The sequence below is a fragment of the Capra hircus genome (assembly GCF_001704415.2).
Source record: "Capra hircus breed San Clemente chromosome X unlocalized genomic scaffold, ASM170441v1, whole genome shotgun sequence".
NCBI classification, from domain to species: domain Eukaryota; kingdom Metazoa; phylum Chordata; class Mammalia; order Artiodactyla; family Bovidae; genus Capra; species Capra hircus.
Genome location: NW_017189516.1, coordinates 1,614,579 through 1,640,359, shown reverse-complemented (window position 1 = coordinate 1,640,359; position 25,781 = coordinate 1,614,579).

Genomic DNA, 25,781 nt, shown 5'->3' with positions numbered 1-25,781 from the left:
TTATTTAGTCTTTTTTTTTTAACCTTGCTCTTTTGTCTGCAACATTCTTCTCTGCCATCTCATTTTTTTCTACTTTAATGTATTTTTGATCTCCATTCTGTAAGCTACAGTATCATAGTACCCCTTGCTTCTTGTGTCTGTCCCTTTGTGAGTGTGGTTGGTCCACTGGCTTCTATAAGATACCTGCTGCGATGAACTGATCCTTGTGTACTGGTGGGTGGAGCTAAGTCTTGTCCTTCTGATGGACAGGATCTCATCATTTGTGGTGTCCGTGATCTTAGTACTTTAGACAGTCTGTCTGCTGATGAGTAGGGTTGTGTTTTTGTCTTACTATTTGGCCTGAGATATTCATCATGGAAGCCTGTAGGAAGTTGAGTGAAGCAGCATTTTGGTATTGAGATGAAGACCTCTAGTTGAGCTCACACTTGTTGATATTCCATAAGGCAAGGATTTATCTGCTGATCTAGGCTCCTGGACTCAGCTCTCTCACCCCAGAGGTTCAGCCTATCCTCTGACCTAGGAACCAAGATCCTACAAGCTTTGTAGCATGGCCAAAGAAAGAAAAAACATATAAACAAACAAAAGAAAAAGAAAAACAATAATCAGCAACAAGATAAAACAAGATAGAAAAACAGACAAAGAAAACCCAAAGCAAGTGATAAAAACAAAACCAAACACAAGCAGAAAGTAAAGTGAACAAAAAACAGGAAAAGAACTGAACAAAGGAAACAAAAATGAAAATAAACAACAAAAATAAAACTAAAAACAATAAATAAAAACAAAAGCAGAAAGCAAACTAAAAAGTAAAGAATATATAAAACAACCACAAAAAATTATCCAAAAATAAGAAAAAAGTAAAAGATAACAAAAAAACATGAAACAACAAAATGTAAATAAAAACAGAAAAATAAATTAACCTTTAACTAAAAAAAAGAAAAAATAATTTAAAAACAAAACAGAAAGAAAAACCAAATGAAATATATATTTCTTCCTGTGGCCTCTGGTGAAAAATTCTTAGAGATGAGAATGCCAGACCACCTTACTTACCTCCTGAGAAACCTGTATGCAGGTCAAGAAGCAAAAATTATAACTGAACAAGGAAAAATGGAGTGGTTCAAAATTGGAAAGTGAGTACATCAAGGCCATATATGTCACCCAGCTTATTTAATTTATATGCAGAGTACATCATATGAAATGTCAGCCTGGATGGTGCACAAATTGAAATCAAGACTGATGGGAGAAATATCAATAACCTCAGATAGGCAGATGATACCTCCCTAATGGCAGAAAGCAAAAAGTAACTTAAGAGCCTCTTGATGAAAATGAAAGAGGACCTTGAAAAAGCTGGCTTAAAACTGAACTTTCAAAAAACAAGATCATGGCATCTGGTCCCATCACTTCATGGAAAATAGATGGAAAAACAATGGAAACGGTGAAATACTTTATTTTCTTGGGCTCCAAAATCACTGCAGATGGTGATTGCAACCATGAAATTAAAAGATGCTTACTCTTCCCTGGTGGTGCAGAGGTTAAAGCATCTGCTTGCAATGTGGGAGACCTGGGTTCGATCCCTGGGTAGGGAAGATCCCCTGGAGAAGGAAATGGCAACCCACTCCAGTATTTTTTATTTAATTTTTTTATTATTTTTTTACTTTTTTTTTCACTCCAGTATTCTTGCTTGGAGAATCCCATGGACAGAGGAGCCTGGCAGGCTACAGTCCACGCATCACAAAGAGTCGGACACGACTGAGCGACTTCACTTTCACTTTCACTACTCTTTGCTAGAAAAGCTATGACCAACCTATACAGCATATTAAAAAGCAGAGACATTACTTTGCTGAAAAAAGTCCATAGTCAAAGCTATGGTGTTTTCCAGTAGTCATGTATGGATGTGAGAGCTGGCCCATAAAGAAGGCTGAGTGCTGAAAAATTGATGCTTTTGAACTGTGATGTTGGAGAACTCTCTTGAGAATCCGCTAAATTTCAGGGAGATCAAATCAGTCAATCTTAAAGAAAATCAACCTTGAATATTCATTGGAAAGAGTTATGCTGATGGCTACCTGATGCAAAGAACTGAGTCATTGGAAAAGATTGAGGGCAGGATGAGAAGGGGGTGACAGAGGATGAGACAGTTGGACGGCATCATCGACTTAGTGGAAGTGTGTTTAAGCAATCTCCGTGAGATTGTGAAGGTTAGAGAAGATTGGCGTGCTGTAGTCCATGAGGTTGAAAAGTGCCAGACATGACTGAACAACAGAAGTCCACAGCTACTAAAGCTAGATAAGTCTCAGTTTTGGGTGCTCTCATTGTCCATTTAAATATTCCACAGTTACAAGGTGTATCAAGCAGTTCTTGGGATTTAATTCATAGCCCTGTGCAATTGCAGGGAGGGATTTCCATGCTTATTCTTAGTAGCACAGCCTGCAGGGCTCAGCTTTGCTTTTGGCCCTACATTTGCATGTGGCCCACCCTCTGGAGTCTTTTCCTTATGGAGGAAAGAAGGGGTGAAAGCAAGAGATTATTAGGTCACACTTGCTTTCTTAGGTTTGGGGTGAAATAAGATGACCACAACTGGGGCATGCATGTTCACTCCAGTTGGATCCCACTCTAGTGCCTGTAAGGGGCAGAGATCAGCAGGAAGACTGCGGCATGCTCACTCTGGTGGGAGTCCCTCCCAAAGCCTACAGAAGCAGGGGCTTATGTGGTGGGGGAGGGGCAGTTCCCAATAGCAGCATCACTCCTTTTGCACCACACAACAATAGCACCTCTTTTCCAAGGCAGACCCTATCCTCCAGGGGCATTCCCAGCCATGAAGCTTCTTACTCCTATCTTCTCCAATTGTCTTCATGTAGCTAAGTTTCTTACCCCTGTCTCTTCTTGCAGCCAACAGTGGTCCTCTCCCCACATGTGAACTTCTAACCTCACAATTTTAGCACTCATCTCCTTCATGCACTGGCAGATTCCCATCTCAGGCGGGGTGCTTGGGACTGATTCTTGAGGAAGCTTTTACAGAGGTGGCACTCAAGACCCCAGAGTCTGCATGGACAGAGGAGGCACTAGCTTGAGGGGTGGGCCAGCCTGCTTAGATGGGTACTGCTCCTAGTTCCCACAGAGGTAGGGCTCAATGGGTTGGAAAAAGGATTGCAATGGCTGTCCTGTTGCTTGTACATTACTCAACAATTATACCTTGCTTCTATGGTGGCTTTTCTTTTTCTCCAAAATTTCTTGGTTTTGGAGCTCCTTACTCCAGTCCCTTCAGGTTCTCTCTTCACAGGCAACAGCTATCCCCTTCCTGGGCCACCCTATAAACTCCACTTTCCAGCTCTCAGTCCCCCTCCATACCAGGAGACACACAACTCAGGCTGGGGTGCACAAGGCTGCAGCACAGACCACATATACTTATCTTACTCTGTCTTTCCTTCAACAGACTGTTGCTGCATTCCCCTCTGATCCCTTGAAGCTCTGTCTCTCTCCCAGCTGATTTCCCCACTGTGAGAGTATTTCTCTGAGTGAGGGAACCTCTCCTCACTTTCAGCTCTCCATCAGGTCCTGGTCCCATTCCACATCTTTCTTTCATTATATGTTGTTGCATGGGTTTTTTCTCCCTGTCCTTTTAGGTATCCAAGATCTTCTGCTAGTGTTTAGCAGGTACCCTGTGAGAACTGTTCCATTTATAGATGTATTCTTGAAGTACTTGTGAATAAAAGCATATTCCACATCCTATTCTGCCATCTTGACTCTTCTCCCTTTTTATGATTACTATTTGCTTAAGATATCTTTGGTTATCCCTTTACACTAAGTCTATTTATGTTTAAGGACAAATTGAAACTCTTGAAGGCAGCATGTTATTGAAATTTTTAAAATTCATTCAACTATTCTGTATTTTCATTGATGAATTTTATGTGCCTACATTTAAATTAATTAGTTATAGGTTGATATGTATTTTGATGTTTTTCATTTTTTCCTGCTTGTTTTATAGTGCCGTCATTCCTTGCTTCTTATACTGCTTGTTTTGTTTGTGTATGTTTTTATGTCATTTGCTATTAATATGCTTTGACTTTATCATGTTTTAATGTAATTACTACCAAATTTTTTCCTTGTGGTTTTCATGAGGCTTACACAAAATACCTTAAACTTATACAACTCTATTTTAAAATGATAACAACTTCTAGAGAATTCCTAAACTTTGCACTTTTAATTCTCCTTCTCACATTCCAGGTTACTGATTTTACACTTAACATGTTTTTATATTATTTTGGGAAGATCCACTGGAGAAGGGATAGGCTACTCACTCCAGTATTATTGGGGCTAGTAAAAGATTTTTGCATTTGTAGTTGTTTTTAACTTTTAAACTAGAGTTGTAAGTGAATGATGCATTACTCTTACCATATTGCAAAATCTAACTATGACTACTTATTTACCATTACCAGTGAGATTTATGCACAGATTTACATGAGGTCAATTAGTTTTCTCTCACTTCTACTCAAATAACTCACTTTACATTTTTTGTAGGGCAAGTCTAATGGTAGGTAACTCTCAGCTTTTGTTTGGAAAAGTCTGTTCTTCCTTTGTTTCTGAAGGACATTACCCTGCATATAAAAATTCTTGATTCATAGCAATTTTCTTTTAATATTTTTAATATGTCACCCCATTATTTTATGGCCTAAAAATTTTGTGAAGATATCTACAAAAGTAGATTTTTGAGAGTTCCCTTGCAAATAAAATCTTTTGAGAGTTTCCTTGCACATAAATCCTCTTATTTCTCTGGCTACTCTTAAAATTCTTTTTTTGTCTTTGGATAATTTAATTGTGATGTGTCTATCTGTGTGCTCGGTCACTCATGTCCGACTCTTAGCGATCCTATGGACTATAGCCTTCTAGGCTCCTTTGTCTATGGAATTCTCCAGGCAAGAATACTGGAGTGGGTTACCATTTCCTTTTCCAGTGTCTATTTTATTCAAACCTATTTTGAACATTTTAGACTTGAAATCTGGATGTCCATTTATCTCCTTACGTTTAAGAAACTTTCAGTCATTTTGCTTTAAATATATTTTCTGTCTCTTTCTCTCCTGAGATTCTTATAATGTAAGTATAGTTTACTGTGATTGTGTCCCATGAATCCCATAAGCTTTCTTAAATCTTTATGTATTCTTTCTTTTTTATACTCCTCTGACTGGGCAATTTCTAATGTCCGTTCTTCCATGTTTCTGATTATTTCTTCTGCATGGCTGAGTCTATTTTTGAAATTCTTTACTGAGTTCTTTAGTTCTGTTCTTGTATTTTTCAGTGCTAGGATTTCTTTTTGGCTTTTGGATGATTGCTGTTTCCTTATCTAACTTCTCATTTTGTTCATGCAATTTTACCTAATTGTATCTAGTTATCTGTCTGTCATTTCTTGTAATAATAGTTCACTAAACTTTCTTGAAAGGATTATACTGAATTATTTGTCTGACAGCTCGTAGATCTCCATATCTTATCGTAAATTATTGGATTTTTATTTTATTTGGTTGTGTCATATGTCCCTGATTCTTATGATTCATGATTCCACACACTAATATCTGTGCATTTGAATAATCAGGTTTTTCTTCTACTCTTTACAGGTCTGCTTTAGCATAGACAATTCATTCCTTCCCAGACAGCTTAGTTTGGAGTTCTGGCTATGTCTGCTGGTAATGCCCTTGGGCATGTTGGACCAGTTATTGTGGTCTATATTTGATGAGGCAGCTATTCGAGCTCTGAAGATGAGAATCTGAGTTTCTGCCTCTGGCTGAGAATAGTTGGTAGGAGTCTGAGTTGGTTGACTCTATGTGTGAGGCTGTTGAATGGGCTTAATATTTACATGGAATTTCTGGTTGTACTTACTAGAGGGTGAGGATTGGATACTATATATAATAGTAAATGTAGCTGTGAATTATCCTTTTTTTCTGTTAATATTGTTATTGTTGTTGTTTAATAAAATATTTTATTATTTTTAATATAAATTTATTTATGTTAATTGGAGGCTAATTACTTTACAATATTGTATTGGTTTTGCCATACATCAACATGAATCTGCCACAGGTGTACATGTGTCCCCTCCCCCCGAACCACACTTCCACCTCCCTCCCCATACCATCCCTCTGGGTCATCCCAGTGCACCAGCCCCGAGCATCCTTTGAACCTGGACTGGTGATTCATTTCACATATAATATTATACACCTTTGAACCTGGACTGGTGATTCATTTCACATATAATATTATACATGTTTCAATGTGATTCTCCCAAATCATCCCACCCTCACCCTCTCCCACAGAGCCCAAAAGGCTGTTCTATATATCTGTGTCTCTTTTTCTATCTTGCATACAGGGTTGTCATTACCATCTTTCTAAATTCCATATATATGCATTAGTATACTGTATTGGTGTTTCTCTTTCTGGCTTACTTCACTTTGTATATACGGGCTTCCCTGGTGGCTCAGAGGTTAAAGTGTTTGCCTGCAATGCGGGAGACCTGGGTTCGATCCCTGGGGTGGGAAGATCCCCTGGAGTAGGAAATGGCAACCCACTCTAGTATTCTTGCCTGGAGAATCCCATGGACGGAGGAGCCTGAAGGGCTACATTCCACGGGGTCGCAAAGAGTTAGACACGACTGAGCGACTTCACTTTCACTCTGTATAATAGGCCCCAGTTTCATCCACCTCATTAGAATGGATTCAAATGTATTCTTTTTAATGGCCGAGTAATACTTCATTGTGTATATGTACCACAGATTTCTTATCCATTCGTCTGCTGATGGACATCTAGGTTGCTTCCATGTCCTGGCTATTATACACAGTGCTGCGATGAACATTGGAGTACACATGTCTCTTTCAATTCTGGTTTCTTCGGTGTGTATGTGCAGCAGTGGGATTGCTGGGTCGTAAGGCAGTTCTATTTCCAGTTTTTTGAGGATCTCCACACTGTTCTCCATAGTGGCTGTACTAGTTTGCATTCCCACCAACAGTATAAGAGGGTCCCCTTTTCTCCACACTCTCCCAAGCATTTATTGTTTGTAGATTTTTGATAGCAGCCATTCTGACCAGCATGATAGTACCTCGTTATGGTTTTGATTTCCATTTCTCTGATAATGAGTGATGTTGAGCATCTTTTAATGTGTTTGTTAGCCATCTGTATGCCTTCTTTGGAGAAATGTCTGTTTAGTTCTCTGGCGCATTTTTTGATTGGGTCATTTATTTTTCTGGAATTGAGCTGCAGGAGATGCTTGTATATTTTTGAGATTAATTCTTTGTCAGTTGCTTCATTTGTTATTATTTTTTTCTCATTCTGAAGGCTGTTTTTGCTTATAGTTTCCTCTGTTGTGCAGAAGCTTTTAATTTTAATTAGGTCCCATTTGTTTATTTTTGCTTTTATTTCCAATATGCTTGGAGATGGGTCATAGAGGATCCTGCTGTGATTTATGTCAGAGAGTGTTTTGCCTAGATTCTCCTCTAGGACTTTTTTATGGTCTGGTCTTACATTTAGATCTCTAATCCATTTTGAGTTTATTTTTGTTCATGGCGTTAGAAAGTGTTCTAGTTTCCTTGTTTGACACGTGATTCACCTCTTTTCCCAGCACCACTTGTTAAAGAGATTGTCTTTTCTCCATTGCAAATTCTTGCCTACTTTGTCAAAGATAAGGTGTCCATAGCTGTGTGGATTTATCTCTGGGCTTTCTATTTTGTTCCATTGATCTATATTTCTGTCTTTGTGACAGTACCGTAATGTCTTGATGACTGTGGCTTTGTAGTAGAGCCTGAAGTCAGGCAGGTTGATTCCTCCAGTTCCATTCTTCTTTCTTAAGATTGCTTTGTCTATTCGAGGTTTTTGTATTTCATACAAATTGTGAAATTATTTGTTCCAGCTCTGTGAAAAATACCGTTGGTAGTTAGATAAGGATTGCATTGAATCTAGTATACTCATTTTCACTGTTTCGATTTCTGATCCATGAACATGGTATATTTCTCCATCTATTAGTGTCCTCTTTGATTTCTTTCACCAGTGTTTTATAGTTTTCTATATATGTCTTTTGTTTCTTTAGGTAGATATATTCCTAAGTATTTTATTCTTTTCATTGCAATGGTGAATGGAATTGTTTCCTTAACTACTCTTTCTATTTTCTCATTATTAGTGTATAGGAATGCAAGGGATTTCTGTGTGTTGATTTTATATCCTGCAACTTTATTATATTTATTGATTAGCTCTGGTACTTCTCTGGTGGAGTCTTTAGGGTTTTCTATGTAGAAGACCATGTCATCTGCAAACAGTGAGAGTTTTGCTACTTCTTTTCCAATTTAGATTCCTTTTCTTTTTTTGCTCTGATTGCTGTGGCCAAAACTTCCAAAACTATGTTGAATAGTAGTGGTGGAAGTGGGCACCCTTGTCTTATTCCTTAGTTTAGGAGAAATGCTTTCAATTTTTCACCATTGAGGAAAATGTCTGCTGTGGGTTTGTCATATATAGCTTTTATTATGTTGAGGTATATTCCTTCTATTCTGCTTTCTGGAGAGTTTTTATCATAAATGGATGTTGAACTTTGTCAAAGGCTTTCTCTGCATCTATTGAGAGAATCATATGGCTTTTATTTTTTCAATTTGTTAATGTGGTGAATTACATTGATTGATTTGCAGATATTGAAGAATCCTTGCATCCCTGGGATAAAGCCCACTTAGTCATGGTGTATGATCTTTTTAATGTGTTGTTGGATTCTGATTGCTAGAATTTTGTTAAGGATTTTTGCATCTATGTTCATCAGTGATATTGGCTTGCACTTTTCTTCTTTTATGGCATCTTTGTCAGGTTTTGGTATTAGGGTGATGGTGGCCTCATAGAATGAGTTTGGAAGTTTACCTTCCTCTGAAATTTCCTGGAAGAGTTTGAGTAGGATAGGTGTAGCTCTTCTCTAAATTTTTGGTAGAATTCAGCTGCGAAGCTGTCTGGTCCTGGGTTTTTGTTTGCTGGAAGAATTCTGATTATAGTTTCTATTTCTCTGCTTGTGATGGGTCTATTAAGATTTTCTATTTCTTCCTGGTTCAGTTTTGGAAAGTTGTTCTTTTCTAAGAATTTGTCCATTTCTTCCACTTTGTCCTTTTTATTGGCATATAATTGCTGATAGTAGTGTCTTATGATCCTTTGTATTTCTGTGTTGTCTGTTGTGATCTCTCCATTTTCATTTCTAATTTTATTGATTTGATTTTTCCCCTTTGTTTCTTGATGAGTCTGGCTAATGGTTTTTCAATTTTAGTTATCCTCTCAAAGAACCAGTTTTTGGTTTTGTTGATTTTTGCTATGGTCTTTTTGTTTGTTTCTTTTGCATTGATTTCTGCCCTAATTTTTAGGATTTCTTTTCTTCCACTAACCCTGGGGTTCTTCATTTCTTCCTTTTCTAGTTGCTTTAGGTATAGAGTTAGGTTATTTATTTGACTTTTTTTCTTGTTTCTTGAGGTATGCCTATATTGCTATGAACCTTCATCTTAGCACTGCCTTTACAGTGTCCCGCAGGTTTGGGATTGTTTTGTTTTCATTTTCATTTGTTTCTTTGCATATTTTGATTTCTTCTGTGATTTGTTTGTTATTCAGCCTCCATATGTTGGAATTTTTATTAGTTTTTCTTCTGTAATTGAGATCTAATTTTACTGCATTGTGGTCAGAAAAGATGCTTGGAATGATTTCAATTTGTTTGAATTTACCAAGGCTAGATTTATGGCCAAGGATGTGATATATCCTGGAGAAGGTTCCATGTGCACTTGAGAAAAAGGTGAAATTCATTGTTTGGGGTGAAATGTCCTATAGATATCAATTAGGTCTAACTGGTCTATTGTATCATTTAAAGTTCGTGTTTCCTTGTTGATTTTCTGTTTAGTTGATCTATCCATGTGTGTGAATGGGGTATTAAAGTTTCCCACTATTATTGTGTTATTGTTAATTTCCCCTTTCATATTTGTTAGCATTTGTCTTACATATAGTGGTGCTCCTATGTTGGGTGCATATATATTTATAATTGTTATATCTTCTTCTTGGATTGATCCTTTGATCATTATGCAGTGTCCCTTTTTGTCTCTTTTCACAGCCTTTGTTTTAAAGTCTATTTTATCTGATATTTGTATGGCTACTCCTGCTTTCTTTTGGTCTCTATTTGCGTGGATTTTTTTTTTTTTTTCAGCTCTTCACTTTCAGTTTGTATGTGTCCCTTGTTTTGAGGTGGGTCCCTTGTAGACAACATATATAGGGGTCTTGTTTTTGTATCCATTCAGCCAGTCTTTGTCTTTTGGTTGGGACGTTCAACCCATTTATGTTTAAGGTAATTATTAATAAGTATGATCCTGTTGCCATTTACTTTATTGTTTTGGGTTAGAGTTTATACACCCTTTCTGTGTTTCCTGTCTAGAGAAGATCCTTTAGCATTTGTTGGAGAGCTGTTTTGGTGGTGCTGAATTCTCTCAGCTTTTTCTTGTCTCTAAAGCTTTTGATTTATCCTTCATATATGAATGAGATCCTTGCTGGGTACAGTAATCTGGGCTGTAGGCTACTTTCTTTCATCACTTTAAGTATGTCCTTCCATTCCCTCCTGGCCTGAAGAGTTTCTATTGAAAGATCAGCTGTTATCCTTATAGGAATAACACACTTGTTGTGTGTTATTTGTTGTTTTATTCCCTTACTGCTCTTAATATTTGTTCTTTGTGTTTGATCTTTGTTAATTTGATGAATATGTGTCTTGAGGTGTTTCGCCTTAAGTCTATCTTATTTGAGACTCTCTGGGTTTCGTGGACTTGAGTGATTATTTCTTTCCCGAGGTTAGGCAAGTTTTGAACTATTATCTACTGAAGTATCTTCTCACAGTCTTTCTTTTTGTCTTCTTCTTCTGGGACTCCTATGATTCGAATGTTGGGGCATTTAACATTCTCCCAGAGGTCTCTGAGACTGTTCTCATTTCTTCTAATTCATTTTTCTTATTTCCTCTCTAATTCATTTATTTCTAGCATTCTATCTTCTTCCTCACTAATTCTATCTTCTTCTTCCATTATTCTACTGTTGGTTCCCTCCAGAGTGTTTTTGATGTCATTTATTCCATTATTCTTTATATATTAACTCTTTTTTATTTCTTCTAGGTCCTTGTTAAACCTTTCTTGCATCTTCTTTATCCTTGTCTCCAGGCTATTATCTGTGATCCCATTTTGTTTTCAAGATTTTGGATAATTTTCACTATCATTATTTGGAGTTCTTTATCAGGTAGATTCCCTATCTCTTCCTCTTTTGTTTAGTTTGGTGGGCATTTATCCTGTTCCTTTACCTGCTGGATATTCCTTTGTCTCTTCTTCTGTGTTTGGTCTGGTCTTTCTGTATTCTGGCAGTTTGTGGAGTTCTGTTTATTGTGAAGTTTCCTCACTGTGGGTGGGGTTGTACAGGCGGCTTGTCAAGGTTTCCTGGTTAGGGAAGCTTGTGTCAGTGTTCTGGTGGGTGGAGCTGCCTTTCTTCTCTCTGTAGTGCAATGAAGTGTCCAGTAATGAGTTATGAGATGTCAATGGGCTTGGAGTGACTTTGGGCAGCTTGTATATTAACACTCAGGGCTGGGTCCCTGTGTTGCTGGAGAATTTGTGTGGTATGTCTTGCTCTGGCACTTGTTGGCCCTTGGGTGGTGCTTTGTTTCAGTGTACGTGTGGAGGCATTTGAAGAGCTCCTGTCGATTAATGTTCCCTGGAGTCAGGAGTTCTCTGATGTTCTCAGGATTTGCACTTAAGCCCCCTGCTTCTGGTTTTCACTCTTAGTTTTACAGTAGCCACAAGACTTCTCCGTCTATACAGCACTGTTGATAAAACATCTAGGTTAAAGATGAAAAGTTTCTCCACAGTGAGGAACACCCAGAGAGGTTCACAGAGTTACGTGGAGAAGAGAAGATGAAGAAGGGAGATAGAGGTAACCAGGGTGAGATGAGGTGAAATCAAAAAAGGAGAGAGCAAGCTAGCCTGTAGTCACTTCCTTATGTGGAGTCCACAGTCTGGACTGCTCAGAGATGTTCACAGAGTTATACAGAGAGGATAAGAGGAAGGAAGGAGACAGAGGTGGCCAGGAGGATAAAGGGAGGAATCAAAAGGAGAGAGACAGATGCAGCCAGTAATCAGTTCCCTAAGTGTTCTCCACCATCTGGAACACACTAAGAGATTCACAGAGTTGGGTAGAGATGAGAAGGGGGAGGGAGAAGATAGAGGCGACCTGGTGGAGAAAAAGAGAGTCCAAAGGGGGAGAGAGCAGTCAAGCCAGTAATCTTGCTCCCAGGTAAAAATGCATACTGAAGATTGGGTTCTTAAAGGTACAAAATTGATAACAAATACCAAAAAGCAATGATTAAAAGTATAGAGTAGAAGTTGGATTTTCAAAAATACAATATTAATGAAAAAAAAATCACAAAATTTATAAAATATCTATATACATATGAAGTTTGCTTTAAAAAATAGGGTTTCTCTTTTGTAGGTTATAAAAATGAAAATTGAAGGAGTATTACAGGACTTAAAATTTAAAAAAAAAACATTTAAACATTAAAGAATGGTAGTAAAAATAGTAAAAATATATCTAGGACTTTCTCTGGTGGTGTTGTGGGCAGTGTGGGGTCAGTTCATTTTTGGATAGTTCCTTGATCCAGTTTATATTTCTCAAGATCTATAGGGCTATGTAGTTGGCACTAACTGCAGGGTTTTAATCTATTGCACCTGTCAATTCCAAGGAGGTTCTCTCTGTTTTAGCTTGTTCTGTTTGCTGGTCTCTTCAGTGTCTAATTTCCACCCTAACACAAGGGGGTGGTGGTGGACACTATTTTAGGCTCACTTGTTCAGTCGTGCTGTGGAGAGGGAGGCCCACTGTAAACAAATAACACTGGCATGTGCTTGTAGTGTATCGGCCACACTAGGTTTGCCCCCAGTCACGGTGTGTTTGCTTTCCCTGTCTACACTGCTTAGGCTCTAAGTTGCTCTGCCAGTAACTGTCTGAGGCCGACCCTGGGTTGTATGCACTTACCAGGTCTAAGCCGCTCAGGTTCAGGTACTTGGGTACTCCTCAGAGGCTCAGACTTGGTTGGGCCTGCGTTTTGTGCCCTTCCCAGATCCAAGCAGCTCAGGTGACCAAGTGTTTGACCAGCATGGTCGCTGTGACTTATCACCTTCCCTGTACCTGATGCTCGGTTTTCTGGGTATATAACCAGTGTGCCTTCTCAGGCGGATGTTGACCATCCAGAGCCCCAAGAAGTCTTGATTACCAACGAAGTCTGCTTGCTGTTTGGTAGATAATGCCTCTCTGGGGCCGCAATTGCCCCCTTCCAGTTCTGGCTGCCCTCACCTGCCTGTCAGTGGAGGGGAATAGCCTGGTCTGCAGCCGGCTAGCTCTGCTCAGTCCTTTGTTCTATGAGTGGGCCTGGTGATGTCTTAGGTTAGGGTTTTCCCATGGTAGCTATCCCACAGTCCGGTTTGCTAGCCCACATTAGTTCCCTCAGATTGCCCTCGGGGCATAGAGGCCCAGTCCTTACTCTATGCAATGCAGCCCGTGCCTCCCCTGTCCAGCTCATGCTTGCTAGTGGTGGATGCAGGCATCTGTGCTGCTTCTCCCCTAGGGGAGTTACCATTGGGCATGTAATCTGTGGGTTTTAATATTTATTTATTTTTCCTCCCTGTTATGTTGCCCTCTGTGGTTCCAAGGCTCGCCACAGACTCGGATGTGAGAGTGTTTCCTGATGTTTGGAAACTTTTTTTCTTTTTTAAGACTCCCTTCCTGGGATGGAGCTCCGTCCCTACCTCTTTTGTTTCTCTTTTTGTCTTTTATATTTTTTCCTACCTCGTTTCAAAGACAATGGGCTGCTTTTCTGGGTACCTAATGTACTCTACCAGCATTCAGAAGTTGTTTTTTGTAATTTGCTCAGCATTCAAATGTTCTTTTGGTGAATTTGTTGGGGAGAAAGTGGTCTCTCCATCCTATTCCTCCCTCATCTTCTGAATTATCTTCTCTACCCTTTCAGGGCAGCAGGATTTGTTAATAGATGTTAATTTTATTAACCTTCTCAGCAGCCCTACAATAAAAGGTCTGTGTTATTTTAAAACATCTTTTTTTAAAGCTAGGTATAAGTATGTATTATATTAGTACAAATTTTAAATATTCAGCTTAATTAATGTTTATACCTGTATAACAGTCACACATTTCAATATATAGAATGATTCTAGACCCCTAGAGTCTTCTTTGCTTTCCCTCTCCAAAGTATACAGCTCAATAAAAAAAAATTACATTTTCTTTTCTCTGTTTCTATGAGTTTGGCTTCTTTAGTTTCCACATCTAAAAGATATTATCCAATGTTTGCCCTTCTGTCCTTATTTCATTTATAACGTCCTCAAGTCCCTTCTATGTAATCACAAGTGGTAAGACTTACTTTATTCATCCATAAACAGCACTTATGTTGTTTTCATATCTTGACTATTATGAATAATACTGCAATAATCACAAAAGTGCAAATATCTTTTCAAAATGCTGATTCATTTACTTTATAAGTACCCAGAATTGGAGTTGCTGCTATTTCTATTTCATAAATTTTTTGAGGAACCCTCATATTGTTTTCCATTGTGGTTTTATGAATTACTTTCCCACTAACAGTGCACCATCTTTCTCTTTTCTTCACACTTTTGCCAACTCTTGTTATCTCTTGTCTTTCTGATAACAGCCACTCAAACAGGTGTGAGGTAATATTTCACTGTGGCTTTGTTAAAAATTTCCCTAATGATTATTGATCAGTGACATTTCATGTATTGGGTTGGCCTAAATGTTCCTATGTTTTTTAAGTAAAAATAAAAGACATTTTCCATTTTGACCAAGAACCTTATTGAACAACATATTCACCACTTTGTTCTACTACTTTATCTCTCATTTCAGACAAACATAATTTCATCTTCCCCCAAATTTTTATCATTTTGAGCAAAGAACTTTTCCAGGTGCCTTTTACAGTTTTCCAGGGAATGGATTTTTTTCCATTAAGATAATTTTGTAAAGACAAAAATAAATGGACATCCAAAGATGCAATATCTAGTGAATACAGAAGATGAATCAGAATTTCTCAGCCAAGCTATTTTTATATGGTATCAAAGAAATATACAGTCTGACATTACCCTGATGGAAGATTATGCATTTTCTGTTGACTAATTCCAGATGCATTTTGAAGAATGGTGCTTTCAGTTCATTTAATTGGGAGCTGTAGTTGTTGAAATTAATTGTTTGGTTTTCTGGAAGGAGCTCATAATAGACGATACCTTTCCAATCTTGTTATATATTCATTACCTTTTTTGAAGACTAGCCTTTGATGTGTTTGGTGGTGGTTCATTTTGCTTGCTCCACAATATTTTCCATTCCACATTATTGTACAGTATCCACTTTTCATCACTCATATAATTTATTTTAAAAATCAAACACTTTTTCTTATGTTTCAGTAGAGAATCATATGTGGAAATATGATCAAGAAGGCTTTTTTTCACTTATGTGGAACCCAAACGCCAAAGTGATTAATATGACCAAACAGTTGCAAATGATTCTCAGCACTTGACTTGGATATTTTGAGTATATTGGCTATCTCCTGAATACTATAACAAGGATTGTTATTAATTAATGTCTTGATGTGCTCTCTATCAAATTCAACTGGTTTATCTGACAATGGAGCATCTCCATCAAGAAATCTCTAGTATGACATTTTGTAAACCACTTTTGACATGTTTGATCAGCCACTGCACCTTCTCCAGACCCTGCACAATTCTTTTTTGTGTTTCAATTTTGTTTCTCACCTTTCTTGAAATAATAAAGCATAAAGTGCTGAGAATGTTTCTTTCTCTTCAATATTAAAGTAACTGTACAAAATTCACTAATTTTGATGTTTTCTTAAAATACACTCTGATATGACAGCTGTCACAATACAGTTGAACAGAATTATTTCAAAGTTAGTTAGACAAAACAATTGCACTCATCTCACATGCTAGTAAAGTAATGCTCAAAATTCTCCAAGCCAGACTTCAGCAATATGTGAACCGTGAACTCCCTGATGTTCAAGCTGGTTTTAGAAAAGGCAGAGGAACCAGAGATCAAATTGCCAAAATCCGCTGGATCATTGAAAAAGCAAGAGAGTTCCAGAAAAACATCAATTTCTGCTTTATTGACTATGCCAAAGCCTTTGACTGTGTGGATCACAATAAACTGTGGAAAATTCTGAAAGAGATGGGAATACCATACCACCTAACCTGCCTCTTGAGAAACCTATATGCAGGTCAGGAAGCAACAGTTAGAACTGGACATGGAACAACACACAGGTTCCAAATAGGAAAAGGAGTACGTCAAGGCTGTATATTGTCACCCTGCTTATTTAACTTATATGCAGAGTACATCATGAGAAACGCTGGACTGGAAGAAACACAAGCTGGAATCAAGATTGCCAGGAAAAATATCAGTAACCTCAGATATGCAGATGACACCACCCTTATGGCAGAAAGTGAAGAGGAAATAAAAACCTTCTTGATGAAAGTGAAAGAGGAGAGTGAAAAAGTTGGCTTAAAGCTCAACATTCAGAAAACGAAGATCATGGCATCTGGTCCCATCAATTCATGGGAAATAGATGGGGAAACAGTGTCAGACTTTATTTTTGGGGCTCCAAAATCACTGCAGATGGTGATTGCAGCCATGAAATTAAAAGACGCTTACTCCTTGGAAGAAAAGTTATGACCAACCTAGATAGTATATTCAAAAACAGAGACATTACTTGCCAACTAAGGTCCGTCTTGTCAAGGCTATGGTTTTTCCTGTGGTCATGTATGGATGTGAGAGTTGGACTGTGAAGAAAGCTGAGCACTGAAGAATTGATGCTTTGGAACTGTGGTGTTGGAGAAGACTCGAGAGTCCCTTGGACTGCAAGGAGATCCAATCAGTCCATTCTGAAGGAGATCAGCCCTGGGATTTCTTTGGAAGGAATGATGCTAAAGCTGAAGCTCCAGTACTTTGGCCACCTCATGTGAAGAGTTGACTCATTGGAAAATACTTTGATGCTGGGAGGGATTGCGATTCATGGGGTCGCAAAGAGTCGGACATGACTGAGCGACTGAACTCAACTGAACTGAACTGAAGCACTATTACAATCATCTTAAAGAAAATAATGTATGAAACTTTGTCCAACTCCATATATACATATGGGATACTTGAATGCCTTCTTTGCAAATTAAAGACTATTTAGTCCTCCTTGTTATTGTTGTTCAGTCACCAAGTCATGTCCAACTCTTTGTGACCCCACGGACTGCAGCACACTAGGCCTTCCTGTCCCTCACAGTTTCCTGGAGTTGCCCAAGTTCCTACCCATTGAATCCTTGGTGCCATCCAACCATCCTATCTTATGTCACCCTCTTCTCCTTCTGTCTTCAAACTTTCCAAGCATCAGTGTATCTTCCAATGAATTGGTTCTTCACATCAGGTGGCCAAATTATTGGAATTTCAGCTCTAGCATCAGTCCTTCCCATGAGTATTCAAATTTGATTTCTTTTAGAATTGACTAATTTGTTTTCCTTGCTGTCAAAGGGACTATCAAGAGTCTTCTCCAACACCATATTTTGAAAGTATTGATTCTTCAGCACTCTGTCTTCTTTATGGTTCATATTTCACATCCATACATGATTGCTGGAAAGACCACAGACTTAACTATTCAGATATTTGTTATCAAAGTGATGTCTTAAAAATTAATTAATCTTATTTGGAGGACAATAACTTCACAACACTGTGGTGGCCTCTGCCACACATTGATACTAATCAGCCAAAAGTGCACATGCCCTCCCTCATTCTGAACCCAACTCCCACTTCCCTCCCCTCCCCATTAGTTGTCCCAGAGCACCAGCTTTGAGTGCATCGAACTTGCACTCATCATCTATTTTACATATGGTAGCATACATGTTTCAATGTTATTCTCTCATATCATCTCACCCTTGCCTTCTCCCACATAGTCCAATAGTCTCTTCTTTACATCTGTCTCTGCTTTTTAATACACTGTCTACGTTTGTCATAGCTTTCCTTCCAAGAACCAATTGTCTCCTAATTTCACGTCTACAGTCACCATCCACAGTGATTTTAGAATCTAAGAAGGGGGAATCTGTCACTATTTCCACCTTTTCCCCTTTTATTTGCCATGAAGTGATGGGACTAGATGCCATGATCTCAGTTGTGTCTTTTTGTTGTTGTTGTTTTGTTTTTGTTTTTAATATTGAGTTTTAAACCAGCTTTTTCATTCACTTCTTTAACCCTAATCAAGAGGCTTTGTAGTTCCTCTTTGTTTCTGCCATTAGGGTGGTGTCATCTGGATATCTGAGGTTGTTGATATTTCTTCCAGCAATCTTTCTTCCAGCTTTTAACTTATCTAGCCTGGCATTTCATATGATGTTCTCTGCATATATGTTAAATAAACAGGGTGACAGTATACAGCCTTGTCATACTATCTTATCAATTTTGAACCAGTCAGTTTTTTCATGTAATGTTCTAGCTGTTGCTTCTTGACTTGCATACAGTTTTCTCAGGCGACAAATAAGGTGGTCTGGTATTCCCATTTCTATAAGAATTTCCCACAGTTTGTTGTGATCCACATAGTCAAAGGCTTTAGCATAGTCAGTGAAACAGAAGTAGATGACTTTCTGGAATTCCCTTGCTATCTCTATCTCTATGATCCAGTGAATGTTGGCAATTCAGTTACTGGTTCCTCTGCCTTTTTAAAACCCAGCTTATCCATCTCGAAGTTCTTGACTCAAGTACACCTGAAGCCTAGTGTGAAGGATAACCTTACTAGCATAGGAACTGAGTGCAGTTGTCTGGTAGTTTGAACATCCTTTACTACTGACATTCATGGGAATTGGGATGAAGATTGATCTTTTCCAGTCCTGTGGCTCTGTGTGAGTGACCACACCATCATGGTTATCCACGTCGTAAATGTTCTTTTTTGTTCAGTTCTTCTGTATTGTTGCAATCTCTCCTTGATCTATTTTGCTTTTATTAGGTCTTTACTGTTGCTATCCTTTATTGTGCCCATCTTTGCATAAAATCTTCATTTGATATCTCCAATTTTCTTGAAGAGATATCTAGTCTTTCCCTTCTGCTGTTTCCCTCTATTTCTTTGCATTGTTCATTGAAGAAGGCCTTCTTGTCTCTCCCTGCTATTCTCTGGAACTCTGCATTCAGTTGGGTATACCTTTCACTTTCCCCCTTGCTTTTCACTTTTCTTCTTTCCTCAGCTATTTGTAAAGCCTCCTCAGACAGCCACTTTGATTTCTTGCATTTCTTTTTCTTTCAGATGGTTTTGGTCAATGGTTCTTGTACAATATTACTCTGTCCATAGTTCTTCAGGCACTCTGTCTTCCAGATCTATTCCTTGAATCTATTCATCACCTCCACTTTATAATCATAGAAGATTTTATTTAGGCAGTACCTGACTGGCCTAATGGTTTTCCCATGCTTTCTTTTGTATAAACCTGAATTATGCTATAAGGACCTGATGATCTGGGCCACAGTCAGTCCAAGTCTTGTTTTTGCTGACTGTTTAGAGCTTCTCTATCTTCGGCTGAAAAGAAAGCAATCAATTTGATTTTGGTATTGACCATTTGGTGATGTCCATGTGTAAAGTTCTCTCTTGCATTGTTGGAGAATGCAACACGTTGCACTGGAGAATGCAATGTTGGAGAATGTATTTGCTATGACCAGCGCATTCTTCTCGCAGAATTCTGTTAGCCTTTGTCTTTCTTTATTTTGTACTCCAAGGCCAAACTTTCTGTTACTCCAGGTATCTCTGATTTCTTACTTTTACATTCCAATCTGTTATGATCAATTGGACATCATTTTTTGGTGCTAGTTCTAAGAGGTCTTGTAGATCTTCCTAAAACTGGTCAACTTCAGCTTTTTTGGCATTGGTGGTTGGAGCATAGGGGTGGATCACTGTGATGTTGAATGGTTTGCCTTGGAAACACACCAAGATCATTCTATTGTTTGTGAGGTTGCACCCAAATACTGCAATTCAGGCTCTTTTGTTGACTATGAGTTTTACTCCATTTCTTCTAAGGGCTTCTTGTTCACAGTAGTAGATGCAATGGTCATCTGAATTAAATTCTCCCATTTCCATCCATTTTAGTTCATTGATTTCTAAAATGTTAATGTTCACTCTTTCCACCTCCTGCTGGACCACATTCAATTTACTTTGATTCATGGACCTAACATTCCAGGTTCCTATGCAATACTATTCTTTACAGTATTGAATTTTACTTTCATTACAGACACATCCATGACTGGGCATCATTTCTACTTTGACCCAGCTGCTTCATTCTTCCTGGAGCTATAGTAACTGTCCTTCACTCTTCCCCAGTAGCATATTAGACACCTTCAGACCTGAGGCAGTCATCTTTCAGTGTCATATCTTTTTGCCTTTTTATGAGCTCAGTCCTACGCATTTTAAAAACAAATTACTCGTTTCTTGATATTGATGTTTATATGTACCCTATACATTTTGGCCTTTTTATGTTGTTGATTCTTTTGTTATGAAAAACTTTTCAAGTTTGATGTAGTTCTGCTTATTTACTTTTACTTCTATTGCTTTAGCCTTTGGTATCATATACATAAACTCATTGCTACAACCAAACACAAAGTGCTTTATCAACATTTTTTTCTTCTAGAAATTTTATGGATTCAGGTCTTATGTTTAAGTCTTTAATCCATTTGAAGTTAATTTTTGTAAGTGGTATAAGATGGGGCCCAAATTTACTCTTCTGAGTGTGATTATCCAGTTTTCCTAATACTATGGATCAATGAGTCTATTTTTGCTATTTCGTATTATTTGTTCTGGGCTTCCCTGATGGTTCAGATAGTAAAGAATCTGCCTGCGATGTGGGAGACCTCAGTTGTCTCTCTGGGTTGGGAAGATCCTCTGGAGAAAAGAATGGCTACCCACTCCAGTATTCTTACCTGGAGAATTCCATGGACAGAGGAGACTGGTGAGCTACAGTCTATGGGGTCATAAAGAGTCAGAAACGACTGAGTGACTAACACTTTCACTTTTTCCATTAATTGTTCTCTGGGAAAATATTAGGCTCACTATATCCATGAATGTTTATTTCTGAGCCTGCTCTTCTATTCCATTGATCTATGTTTCTATTTCTCTTCTAGAACCACACTACAGATTTGTATTATAGTTTGAAAAGAGAATGTATGATGCCTCCAACTTTGTCCTTTTTCATAATTGCTTGTTTATTTAGGGCATTTTGTGTTTCCACACAAATTTTAGAATTGTGTTTTCTATTTCTGTGAAAAATGTCACTGGAATTTTGACTTAAATTATGTTAAATTTGTGGAGGGCTTTGGGTAGTATTGGCAATTTGGTAATATTCTTCAGATTCATCAACATGGGATATCATTGCATTTGTGCTTCCTCCAATTCTTTCATTAAAGTCTTACAGTTTTTAATATATCTATTAACTTGGCTAAATTTATTATTTCTTCACAATTCTATTTTATCTTTAATTAATTAATCAATTTTAATTAGAGAGTAAATACTTTAAATTTATTCTTGAGTCTTTTTATTTCACTTAATTTTTATTCCTAAGTCTTTGATTTTTGTGCTACTGTGAATGATATTTTTCTGTATTTATTTTTTGATATTTCATGCTAGCATATAGAACACAACTAACTTCTTTTGATTTTATATCTTGCCACTTTACTGAATTTATCTCTTTGTTATAACAATACTGAGTTGGGTCTTCATGATTTTCCATTTAAGATCATCAATTCAGTTGCTCAGTCATGTCGAACTCTTTGCAAGCCCATGGATTGCAGCACATCAGGCATCCCTGTTCATCACCAACTCCTGGAGTTTACTCAAACCCATGTCCATTGAGTCGGTGATGCCATCCAACCATCTCATCCTCTGTTGTCTACTTCTCCTCTTGCCTACAATCTTTCCCAGCATCAGGGTCTTTACATAATGAGTCAGTTCTTCACATCAGGTGGCCAAAGTATTGGCTTTTCAGCTTCAGCAACAGTCCTTCAAATGAATATTCAGGACTGATTTCCTTTAGGATGGACTGGTTGGATCTCCTTGCAGTCCAAGGGACTCTCAAGAATCTTCTCCAACACCACAGTTCAAAAGCATCAATTCTTCAGCACTCACCCTTCTTTATAGTCCAACTCTCACATCCATACATGACTACTGGAAAAACCATAGCTTTGACTAGATGGACCTTTGTTGGCAAAGTGATGTCTCTGGTTTTTAACATGCTGTCTATGTTGGGCATAACTTTTCTTCCAAGAAGCAAGCATCTTTTAATCTCAAGGCTGCAGTCACCATCTGCAGTGTTTTTGGACCCACCCAAAATCAATTCTGTCACTGTTTCCATTGTTTCCCCATCTATTTAAGATCACTTAATCTACAAATAAACACAGTTTTACTTCATTCTTTCCCAATTGGATGCCTTATGTTTCATATTTCTTTTCCTTACCTGCTTTCTCTGGCTAGGGCTTTCAGTTTTATGTTGAAGAAGAGCTGTGAGATTGAATATCAATACTCATGTCCTGATATTAGAGAAAAGATTTAAAACTTTCAACATTGAGTATGATGTTAGCTGTTGTCTCATAAAAGATAGCCCTTATAGTGTAGTAATACATTTTATCAATACCAAATCTGTTGAGAATTTTTATGGTGAAGCATTTTTCATTTTGTCACATGCTATTTTTTGCATCTATTGAGATGATAATGTATTTGATTTTTCATTCTATTAATGAATTGTATAATATTTATTGATTTGCATATGTTGAACCATCCTTTAGTCCCAATGATAAATCTCAGTTATGATGAATATCCTTTCAATGCATTGTTCAATTAAGTTTGTTAAGTTCTTAGTTAAAATTTGTGCATCTATATTTACCATGTATTTTGGCTTGCATTTTCCCCCTATAAAGTCTGTAATCAATGTAATGTTAGCCTCATAGAATGAGTTTGGAGTTGTTCCCTCTTCTTCAAATTTTTGGGGGGAAGTTAGAAAAGATGGGGCATTATCTTTTTCAGTTCAGTTCCGTTCAGTCGCTCAGTCGTGTCCGACTCTTTGCGACCCCATGAATCGTAGCACGCCAGGCCTCCTTGTCCTTCACAAACTCCCAGAGGTCACTCAAACTCATGTCCATCGAGTTGGTGTTGACATCCAGCCATCTCATCCTCTGTCGTCCCCTTCTCTTCCTGCCCCCAATCCCTCCCAGCATCAGGGTTTTTTCCAGTGAGTCAACTCTTTGCATCAGGTGGCCAAAGCACTAGAGTTTCAGCTTTAGTATCAGTGCTTCCAATGAACACCCAGGACTGATCTCCTTTAGGATGGACTGGTTGGATCTTCTTGCAGTCCAAGGGACTCTCAAGAGTCTTCTCCAACACCACACTTCAAAAGCATCAATTCTTCGGCCCTCAGCTTTCTTCACAGTTCAACTCTCACATCCATACATGACCACTGGAAAAACCATAGCCTTGACTAGATGGACCTTTGTTGGCAAAGTAATGTCTCTGCTTTTTAATATGCTATCTAGGTTGGTCATAACTTTCCTTCCAAAGAGTAAGTGTCTTAGTTCAGTTCAGTCGCTCAGTCGTGTCTGACTCTTTGCGACCCCATGAATCGCAGCACACCAGGCATCCCTGTCCATCACCAACTCCCGGAGTTCACTCAGATTCACATCCATCGACTCCATGATGCCATCCAGCCATCTCATCCTCTGTAGTCCCCTTCTCCTCCTGCCCCCAATCCCTCCTAGCATCAGAGTCTTTTCCAATGAGTCAACTCTTCACATGAGGTGGCCAAAGTGCTGGAGCTTCAGCTTTAGCATCATTCCTTCCAAAGAAATTCCAGGGCTGATCTTCTTCAGAATGGACTGCTTGGATCCCCTTGCAGTCCAAGGGACTCTCAAGAGTCTTCTCCAACACCACAGTTCAAAAGCATCAATTCTTCAGCCCTCAGCCTTCTTCACAGTCCAACTCTCACATCCATACATGACTGCTGGAAAAACCATAGCCTTGACTAGACGGACCTTAGTCGGCAAAGTAATGTCTCGCTTTTGAAAGCATCTTAAGTATAGTTCAAATTCAAACTTTCTTAATTGATTTTAAGACTAGATAATCTTTCCTTTACTGAAAGTGTGCTTTGAAGTCTGCTGCTATTTTATTATCATCTATTTCTTTCTACATTTCTGTTAGTATTTGCTTATAATATTGGATATATTGGGTACATACATTTATGATTGTTGTATTCTCTTGATTAATCAATCCCATGATCTTTATATAGTAAGTTTTTTTATCACTTGTCACAGTTTTTGAATTATAGTTTATTTTTCATATAAGTATAGCTACTTATGGTCTCTTGGTTTGCACTTTTATGGAATATATTTTGTCCCTTCACTTTGGGGCTATGTTTGTCTTTGAAGGTGAAGTGAGGCTATTGTAAACAGCATATATTGGTCTTGTTATTCATCCAACCTGCCACTCTATGCTTTTTGATTTGAGAAATTAAGTCATATGTATTACATGTAATTATTGATAGGTAAAACTTACTAAGGCTCTTAAATTTTTTCCAGTTTTGTTCCCCTTGTGCCTGGTTTATTTCTCCCTCTTTTGCTGTCTTCCATTTTGATGATTTTCCATAGTGTTATACTTTGATTGAGTTCTCTTTATCATTTGTGAATCTATTGTAGACTCTGCTTTATAGGTACCATGGGACATGCATAAAATATCATATAAAGATAACATTGATTTTACAATAGCAACTTGACTTTGATCATGTACAAAATGCTATCTCTTTTGCACCCCCTTTATGCTTTTGACTTTGCAATTTATCTCATTTTAGATGGTGTATTTATTAACAAATTATTTTATCAGTATTTTAATACTCTGCACTTTAACCTTTATGCTAGAATTAAATTATACACCACTAATTTACAGACGAGAACATTTTTAATTTTATTATATATTTACCTTTATCATCATACTCTATATTTTTATAAGTTGTATATAACTAGTTAATATCCTTTCATTTCTGTTTGAAGAACTCCTTTCAAAACCATCTTTTAAGTTAAATCTGATGATAATTAACTACCTCAACTTTTGTTTGTTTGGGAAAGTTTTTACCTCTCCTTCAATTTGGAAAGACAACTTTGACAGGCAGAGTATTCTTGGTTGACAGTCTTTTCCCTCTTTCAGCACTTTGAATATATCATCCCAACTTTTCCTGACCTTTAGATTTCTGCTGATAAATCTGGTGATAGCTTTGTAAGAATTGCCTTATTAGTTATAAGGTTCTACCCTCTTTGTTTTGGGGTTTGATAGTTTTCTTTTTTATATGTCATGTAGAAGATCACTTTAAGTGAGTTTATTTAGAGACACATAAGCTTCATGAACTTGAATATCAAAGTTTATCCCCAAATTTATGAAATTCCCAGCCATCATTTGTTTAAATAAGTTTTCTGTACCCTTCTCCCTTTTTCTTCTAGGAATCAAATAATTGTTTCTTTTCACTGATCCCTATAGAATAAGTAGGCTTTTTCACCTTTTTATTCTTTATCTTGTTGCTGTTGTTGAGGTATAATATTGTATTAGCTTAAAGTGTACAACATAATAATTTGTTGTAAAAAATGATTACAATAATAAATTTCATCTATCAATATTCATATTTACAATACATTTTCTGTAATGAGAAATTTTAAGCCTTATTCTCATAACAATT